The following is an 8,054-nucleotide window of genomic DNA, read 5'->3' as shown; positions in this document are numbered from 1 at the left end:
CGCTGCCTCTCTGGACTCCCATCTCTCTCGATGCTCCACGGACTGCTGAGCCTTTTATAGGCCGCTGCCTCTCTGGACTCCCGCCTCTCTCGATGCTCCCCGGACTGCTGAGCCTTTTATAGGCCGCTGCCTCTCTCGACGCTCCCCGGACTGCTGAGCCTTTTATAGGCCGCTGCCTCTCTCGACTCCCCCCGGACTGCTCAGCCTTTTATAGGCCGCTGCCTCTCTCGACTCCCGCCTCTCTCGACGCTCCCCGGACTGCTGAGCCTTTTATAGGCCGCTGCCTCTCTGGACTCCCGCCTCTCTCGATGCTCCCCGGACTGCTGAGCCTTTTATAGGCCGCTGCCTCTCTCGACGCTCCCTGGACTGCTGAGCCTTTTATAGGCCGCTGCCTCTCTCGACTCCCGCCTCTCTCGATGCTCCCCGGACTGCTGAGCCTTTTATAGGCCGCTGCCTCTCTCGACTCCCCCCGGACTGCTCAGCCTTTTATAGGCCGCTGCCTCTCTCGACTCCCCCCGGACTGCTGAGCCTTTTATAGGCCGCTGCCTCTCTCGACTCCCGCCTCTCTCCAACAGCTCAGTAGAATCATGGGTTGTTCCCTGAGATTGGAAGGTAGCACACGTAGTTCCCATTTTTCAAATTGGGCACAAGTCAGAGCTCGGGAATTGAAGGCCCATCAACGTGACCTCGATCACTGGGAAGGTGCTTGAAGGGATCCTGAGAGATGCTGTTTTCCATCATGGGGAAAGGGAAGGGGCCATTAGAGATACTGAACATGGATTCCGGTAAACAAGGTCACGTCTTACAAACTAGCTTGAGTTTGTAAAGAAGTTGTTAGGTTGGTGGATGGGGGAATCTGGTTGACATTGTCTATCTCAAGGTGTCAAACTCATTTTCTATGGTGGGCCTGATCCAATATCCTGGCACTTGGCATAGGCCACATTCAGAAAAAGCTATTAAAATAGGAATACATGAAATAAACTACATCGGAATTTACATTTAGATTTGATTTACTGCCTCTGCTCCCGATCTGTGGCACCTCTTAGCTTGAGCATTCATGAACTGACCCTGCTCAAACCATAACCACAAGGCTATCGGTGCATGGTTCTGCCTGTGACCACAAGGCTGTGTCACTGCCACACACAGATACCGTTTCCTTGTTTCACATCTCCATACAAACACCATCACTTCACACATATCCTTTCTACACAATTGCAGCAGACATGAGCAAGGACATGAGGCTTATTAAAAGACACATTTCATTACAGCAAAGGTTACACTGGGAGACATGTTCAGTTATCTTCCATTACAGGCAAAATGCCGGGCAAACCAGCAGCATACTGGCACCTGAGCACTGTCTCATCGGCCTACAGGCTTTTCTTAAATATATTTTCTGCCTGGATATAAACTTAAACCAGCTTTGCAGACATGATGCTCTATTCACACATAGAAGGTGAGAGAGATGCTGTGGGGAACATACTAAGTCCAGTAGCTGAAAGTGATTCACAGACTGGGTTTTGTGTTTAGTGATCCCGGGCGTGTTACCAATACCAGCAAAGATGAAGCCCATGGAATAAAACGGACAGTGGATACTGTCTCACTGTAAGCGATTCAGAATGAGAAGCTTTAACAACAGCTGATGTTTCACAAAGGGAGACCTCACCAGACCAAAGGACATTGGAGGCGTTTAATGGGCTGTTTGTGTCACTGGGCTACAGGAGGCTATTTGTGACAGAAGGAGAGCTGCGCACAGCAAACAAACAGTTTACCTGCCAGTCCAGGCCCACTCTGACCCCACCTTCTCTCTATCACTATTGATGGACACTGCTGCAGTAATTGCTCCTTTGACTTTTCCTCTCTTCTCCCTCCTTCACCCTTAATACACGACCCGACACAATCTCCCTCCCCCGACATCCTCACTGTGCTGGAGGCCACGCCAGTCTCCCCATCTGCTCCTTGTTCTCTCCCTGGATCCTGAAACTACAGTCCCAATGTACTTAAGAAAGTGGCCCGAGAAATAGTGGATGCATTGCTCATCATTTTCCAACAGTCTATCGACTCGGTATCAGTTCCTATGAACTGGAGGGTAGCTAATGTAACACCACTTTTTAAAAAAGGGGGGAGAGGAAAACGGGTAATTATAGACTGGTTAGCCTGACATCGGTCGTGGGGAAAATGTTGGAATCAATTATTAAAGATGAAATAGCAGCGCATTTGGAAAGCAATGACGGGATCGGTCCAAGTCAGCATGGATTTATGAAAGGGAAATCATGCTTGACAAATCTTCGAGAATTGTTTGAGGATGTAACTAGTCGAGTGGACAAGGGTGAACCAGTGGATGTGGTGTATTTGGACTTTCAAAAGTTTTTTGACAAGGTCCCACACAAGAGATTGGTGTGCAAAATTAAAGCACATGGTATTCGGGTTAAAGTATGGATGTGGATAGAGAACTGGTTGGCAGACAGGAAGCATAAAGTCTGGATAAACGGGTACTTTTCAGAATGGCAGGCAGTTACTCGTGAGGTGCCGCATGGCTCAGTGCTGGGAACCCAGCTATTTACAATATACATCAATGATTTAGATGAAGGAATGGAGTGTAATATCTCCACATTTGCAGATGATACTAAGCTGGATCGCGGTGTGAGCTGTGAGGAGGATGCTAAGAGGCTGCAGGGTGACTTGGACAGGCAAATGCATAGCAGATGAAGTATAATGTGGATAAATGTGAGGTTATCCACTTGATGGCTAAAACATGAAGACAGAATATTATCTGAATGGCGACAGATTAAGAAAAGGGGAGTTGCAATGGGACAAGGGTGTCATGGTACATCAGTCATTGCAAGTTGGCTTGCAGGTACAGCAGGTGGTGAAAAAGGCAAATGGTATGTTGGCCTTCATTGCAAGCGGATTTGAGTATAGAAGCAGGGAGGTCTTAATGCAGTTGTGCAGGGCCTTCGTGAGGCCTCACCTGGAATATTGTGCTCAGTTTTGGTCTCTTAATCTGAAGAAGGACATTCTTGCTATTGAGCGAGTGCAGCAAAGGTTCACGTGACTGATTCCTGGGACGGCAGGACTGACCTATGATGATAGACTCGATCGACTTGGCCTGTATTCACTGGAGTTTAGAAGAATGAGAGGGGATCTAATAGAAACATATAAGATTCTGACGGCACTGGACAGGTTCGATGCAGGAAGAATGTTCCCGATGTTGAGAAAGTCCAGAACCAGGGGACATAGTCTAAGGATAAGAGGTAAGCCATTTAGGACCGAGATGAGGAGAAACTTCTTCACTCAAAGTTGTTAACCTGTGGAATTCTCTGCCGCAGAGAGTTGTTGATGCCAGTTCGTTACATATATTCAAGAGTGGGTTACATATGGCCCTTACCTCTAAAGGGATCAAGTGGTATGGAGAGAAAGCAGGAAAGAGGTACTGAGGTGAATGATCAGCCATGATCTTATTGAATGATGGTGCAGGCTCGAAGGGCCGAATGGCCTATTCCTGCAACTATTTTCTATGTTTCTATATTTCTAACTAACTCTTCCCCCTCCTGAATTCTACAGGCTCTAAAACTGAAGCTTGGTGGCCCTCAGTCCCTACTCCTTGATTTACATCCCCTTCTCTCCTCCTCTTTCCCCCTTGGTTGTGTTGCACATTCTGGGCCTTGGGCCTTCCCTAGGGATTCTCAGTATGAACAGGGTGTGTGTGTTGAGACATGATGTCCCAGCTCTCCACCTTTAAAGGGACAAGGAGAGGACCAGCTTGGCTGAATGGCCCTGCTTAGTGACATCACTGCAGCGCCTAGCAACCACCCTCCCTGAGCCCTGCTCATTATGGGCTGGGTTGAGCTCAGTGCTGTCACAGGAAGGGCAACAGGAGCAGGATTCGAGCCGTGTGGAGCCCAGGATTAATGGGGAGACGTACAGGATCAATTTATACCTTATTGAGTGAGAAATGTCAGTGTCCCAGACACTCCCTGTCCCTCAGTATCTGTGTCGAGGAGCGACCAATGGGTTCAATCTGTATCTAACCCATGCTGTGCCCGACTGGAGAGTGTTTGATGCTGGCACGAGGTGCTCAGCTCAATGAACACAACATTTTACCCAAAGATGATCAGATAAACCCATCAGCTTCTCCCCTGGACACAGGCCCTGAAGGACCGGGAGTGTCTCTAATAATTTAGCTGGTGCCCTTGATTAAATTTAAGCACCTCACATCTCTTTTTAAAAATTTGTTCAGGGGATGTGTGTCTCATCTCTCACCTCTCATTCTTCTAAAGGCTGGAGATTATAGGCCTAGTCTACTCAATCTCTCATAGGACAATCCCCCCATCCCAGCAATCAGTCTGGTGAATCTTCATTGCACTCCCTCTATAGCAAGTTTATCTTTCCTTCGATAAGGAGACCAAAACTGCACACAATACTCCAGGTGTGGTCTCACCAGGGCCCTGTATAATTGCAGTAACACGTAAATACTCAAATCCTCTTTTAATAAAGGCCAATAAACCTATTGATTTCTTAATTGCTTGCTGCACCTGCATATTAATTTTTAGCGATTTGTGTACAAGAACACCCACGCCCCTCTGAACAGAATGTTTCCCAAACTCTCACCATTTAAAAAAAATACTCTGCCTTTCTATTTTTACTATAAGTGTCTAACTTAACATTTCTTCACATTATATTTTATTTGCCATGTTCTTGCCCACTCACTGAGCCTGTACATATCCGTTTGAAACCTCTTTTCATCCTCCTCACACTTACATCCCCAAATAGCTTTGTAGCCTCAGCAGACTTCGATATATGACATTTGGTCCCCTCATCCAAATTATTGATATAGATTGTGAATAGCTGGGGCCCAAGCACCGATTCTAGCAGCACCCCACCAGTTACAGCCTGCCAACCCGAAAATCACCCGTTTATTCCTACTCTCTGTTTTCTGTCAATTAACAAATCCTTAATCCTTGCTCGTATAATAATCTCTTGTGAGGCACCTCATCGAATGCCTTCTGTAAATCTAAATACACGTCTGTTCCAATGGGATTCTCACAGCCTCTTTGTCTGACTGGCTCTCTCTTTCCCATCATTTCGGTCTGTCCCTGTCTTTGCCTGTCTCTGTTAGTCCCTACCTGTAAGCTGAGAAGTATTTCCATCATTTTCTGTTTTAGTCTATATCGCTCTCTCTCTATCTGTCTCTCTCCTTGTCACTGTCTTTATCATTGTCTTTCTCTCACTCTTTCCCTCTCTCTCTTAATAGATCACACACACACATCTCTGTATATGTATATGTTTGAGTCTTTTTCTCACTCAGTCTGCCTCTCCTTCTCAGACTCACACTTTCTGTCTCTCGTTGTCTCTATCTCGCTGTCTGTCTCTCCCTGTTTGTCGGTTTGTCTCTGTCTCTCAATGTGTCTGTCGACTTCTCCTGTTGTCCAGTGCTGTTCACAGTGACTCGATTCCTGCTCTGACAGAGTTGGTACCCGTCAGTTCCTCGTTAGTATCGTGGTGAGTATCCCCGCCTGTCATGCGGGAGACCGGAGTTCAATTCGCCGACGGGGAGGCAGTTGTTTCAAGATGTCGAATTTTACTTCTGTTTCTTGGAAGAGATGCATGTTAAAAAGTTCCAGAGCAATATGGAACTGTAAATATACAGGTAGATGAGATTGCCTCGTCCAGATTTTTAGCAAACGGAGAATTTTTCAGGAGTCTTTGGCCGTCTGCGACACAGAGATGGATGACTGAGTTTTTTCTGAGTAAAGTTTAAAAAGCTAGCGACACAGTAGTCGTGGCCGAGTGGTTAAGGCGATGGACTAGAAATCCATTGGGTTATCCCGCGCAGGTTCGAATCCTGCCGACTACGATTCTCAGCATTTTTCATTCCATTTCACAATTTAACCGGTTCTCTGCCAAACTGATCCTGAGATAGATGGAATAACGTCCCACACCTTTCAACTTTGACATTTTTTTCTCATTTTTATTAAGCTGCAATATTCACGATACATCCGTTTCAAAAAGCGCAAACATCGGTCAAAGTTGCGACAGTGATTCAGCCTGTCTATCCCTCGAGATGTCTGAGGCATCTGTGCATGCCCGTTGGTGCGTGCAAATTTTTGGTCATGTGTGTGTGGGTCTCTGTGTCTGTCTATCTATTTATATGTCTCTGTGTATGTGCAACTGTCACTGGAAATCATCACCATGAATTTGGTATGTCCTGGAACTTATAAAAACGACTTGGGGAAAATAATACGGTTGTGAACTTTTGTATCGGCTTTGGTTCAGTGGCCGCATTCTCAACTGAATCGGGAGTTTCTCTGTTCAAGTCGCAATCCTGAGACTTGAGCATATCATCTTGGCTAACACTCAAGTGCAGCACTTGGAGAATTTTGCAATGTTGAAGCTGTTGACTTTCGGATGAAATGTTAAATTGAATCTCCGTCTGCACCCTCGGGTGGATATGAAAATTCCCCGTGCATTATTCGAAAAAGAATAGGAGAGTTGCCCCCGTGTCAATATTACTAAAAATGTTCGTAAATGCTCACTGAAAGCCGATGTGCATGTGTTTGTATGTGGGGTTGGGGTTGAAGCCCAGATTCTCACAGAGACAGAATCCAGGTTCTCATAGGACCAGAATAGCCGAGTGGTTGAGGCGTTGGCCTTAAAACTCAATGGGTTTGTCCCGCGTGGGTTTGTCCCCCACTCCTGGTATCTCTTTAATTTAACACGGATTTCCTCCCATTCTGATCAGTGAGACCGGATTTTCATCGATTGAATCAGCAATTTTCTGTAACAATGTGACACTCTGAACCGATAATGAAATGAAATTGTGAAATGTATCTGTGTCGCTCGGTTTCTGCCCCTCTCTCTCTCTTCAGAGAGTTTTGTTTGTTTGAGTCTTTGTCTCTCTCAGTCTGACTCACTCTGTCTGTCCCTGTTTCTCTGTTTGTCTCTGTCTCTCAATCTGTCGCTTTCTCACGGTGCCACGTCTGTTCCAATGGGATTCTCTCAGACTCTTTGTCTGACTGGCACTCTCTTTCCCATCATTTCGATCTGTCCATGTCTTTGCCTGTCTCTGTTAGTCCCTGCCTGTAAGCTGAGAAGTATTTCCATCATTTTCTGTTTTAGTCTCTATCGCTCTCTCTCTATCTGTCTCTCTCCTTGTCACTGTCTTTATCATTGTCTTTCTCTCACTCTTTCCCTCTCTCTCTTAATAGATCACACACATACATCTCTGTATATGTATATATTTGGGTCTTTTTCTCACTCAGTCTGCCTCTCCTTCTCAGTCTCACACTTTCTGTCTCTCGTTGTCTCTATCTCGCTGTCTGTCTCTCCCTGTTTGTCGGTTTGTCTCTGTCTCTCAATGTGTCTGTCGACTTCTCCTGTTGTCCAGTGCTGTTCACAGTGACTCGATTCCTGCTCTGACAGAGTTGGCACCCGTCAGTTCCTCGTTAGTATAGTGGTGAGTATCCCCGCCTGTCACGCGGGAGACCGGGGTTCAATTCCCCGACGGGGAGTCTATTGTTTCAAGATGTAGAATTTTACTTCTGTTTCTTGGAAGAGATGCATATTAAAAAGTTCCAGAGCAATATGGAACTGTAAAAATACAGGTCGATGAGATTGCCTCGTCCAGATTTTTAGCAAACGGAGAATTTTTCAGGAGTCTTTGGCCGTCTGCTGCACAGAGATGGATGACTGAGTTTTTTCTGAGTAAAGTTTAAAAAGGCAGCGACACAGTAGTCGTGGCCGAGTGGTTAAGGCGATGGACTAGAATCCATTGGGTTATCCCGCGCTGGTTCGAATCATGCCGACTACGATTCTCAGCATTTTTCATTACATTTCACAATTTAACCGGTTCTCTGCCAAACTGATCCTGAGATAGATGGAATAACGTCCCACACCTTTCAACTTTGACATTTTTTTCTCATTTTTATTAAGCTGCAATATTCACGATACATCCGTTTCAAAAATCGCAAACATCGGTCAAAGTTGTGACAGTGATTCAGCCTGTCTATCACTCGAGATGTCTGAGGTATCTGTGCATGCCCGTTGGTGCGTGCAAA

At 46.0% G+C, this 8,054-nt stretch overlaps 2 non-coding genes across 2 annotated transcripts; both read left to right on the top strand.

Moving 5' to 3' along the window:
* The first annotated feature begins 5,773 nt into the window (after positions 1-5,773).
* On the top strand, positions 5,774-5,854 carry trnas-aga (transfer RNA serine (anticodon AGA)). Its single transcript has one exon. It is a non-coding gene; the product is annotated as a tRNA-Ser (tRNA).
* A 1,582-nt stretch (positions 5,855-7,436) lies between these two features.
* Positions 7,437-7,508, top strand: trnad-guc (transfer RNA aspartic acid (anticodon GUC)). Its single transcript has one exon. It is a non-coding gene; the product is annotated as a tRNA-Asp (tRNA).
* The last annotated feature ends 546 nt before the right edge of the window (positions 7,509-8,054 follow it).

This window comes from Pristiophorus japonicus, chromosome 23 (genome assembly GCF_044704955.1).
Source record: "Pristiophorus japonicus isolate sPriJap1 chromosome 23, sPriJap1.hap1, whole genome shotgun sequence".
Classification (NCBI taxonomy): Eukaryota; Metazoa; Chordata; class Chondrichthyes; family Pristiophoridae; genus Pristiophorus; species Pristiophorus japonicus.
Note: the sequence above shows the minus strand (reverse complement) of the source record. Positions and strands in the feature narration are given on the sequence as shown.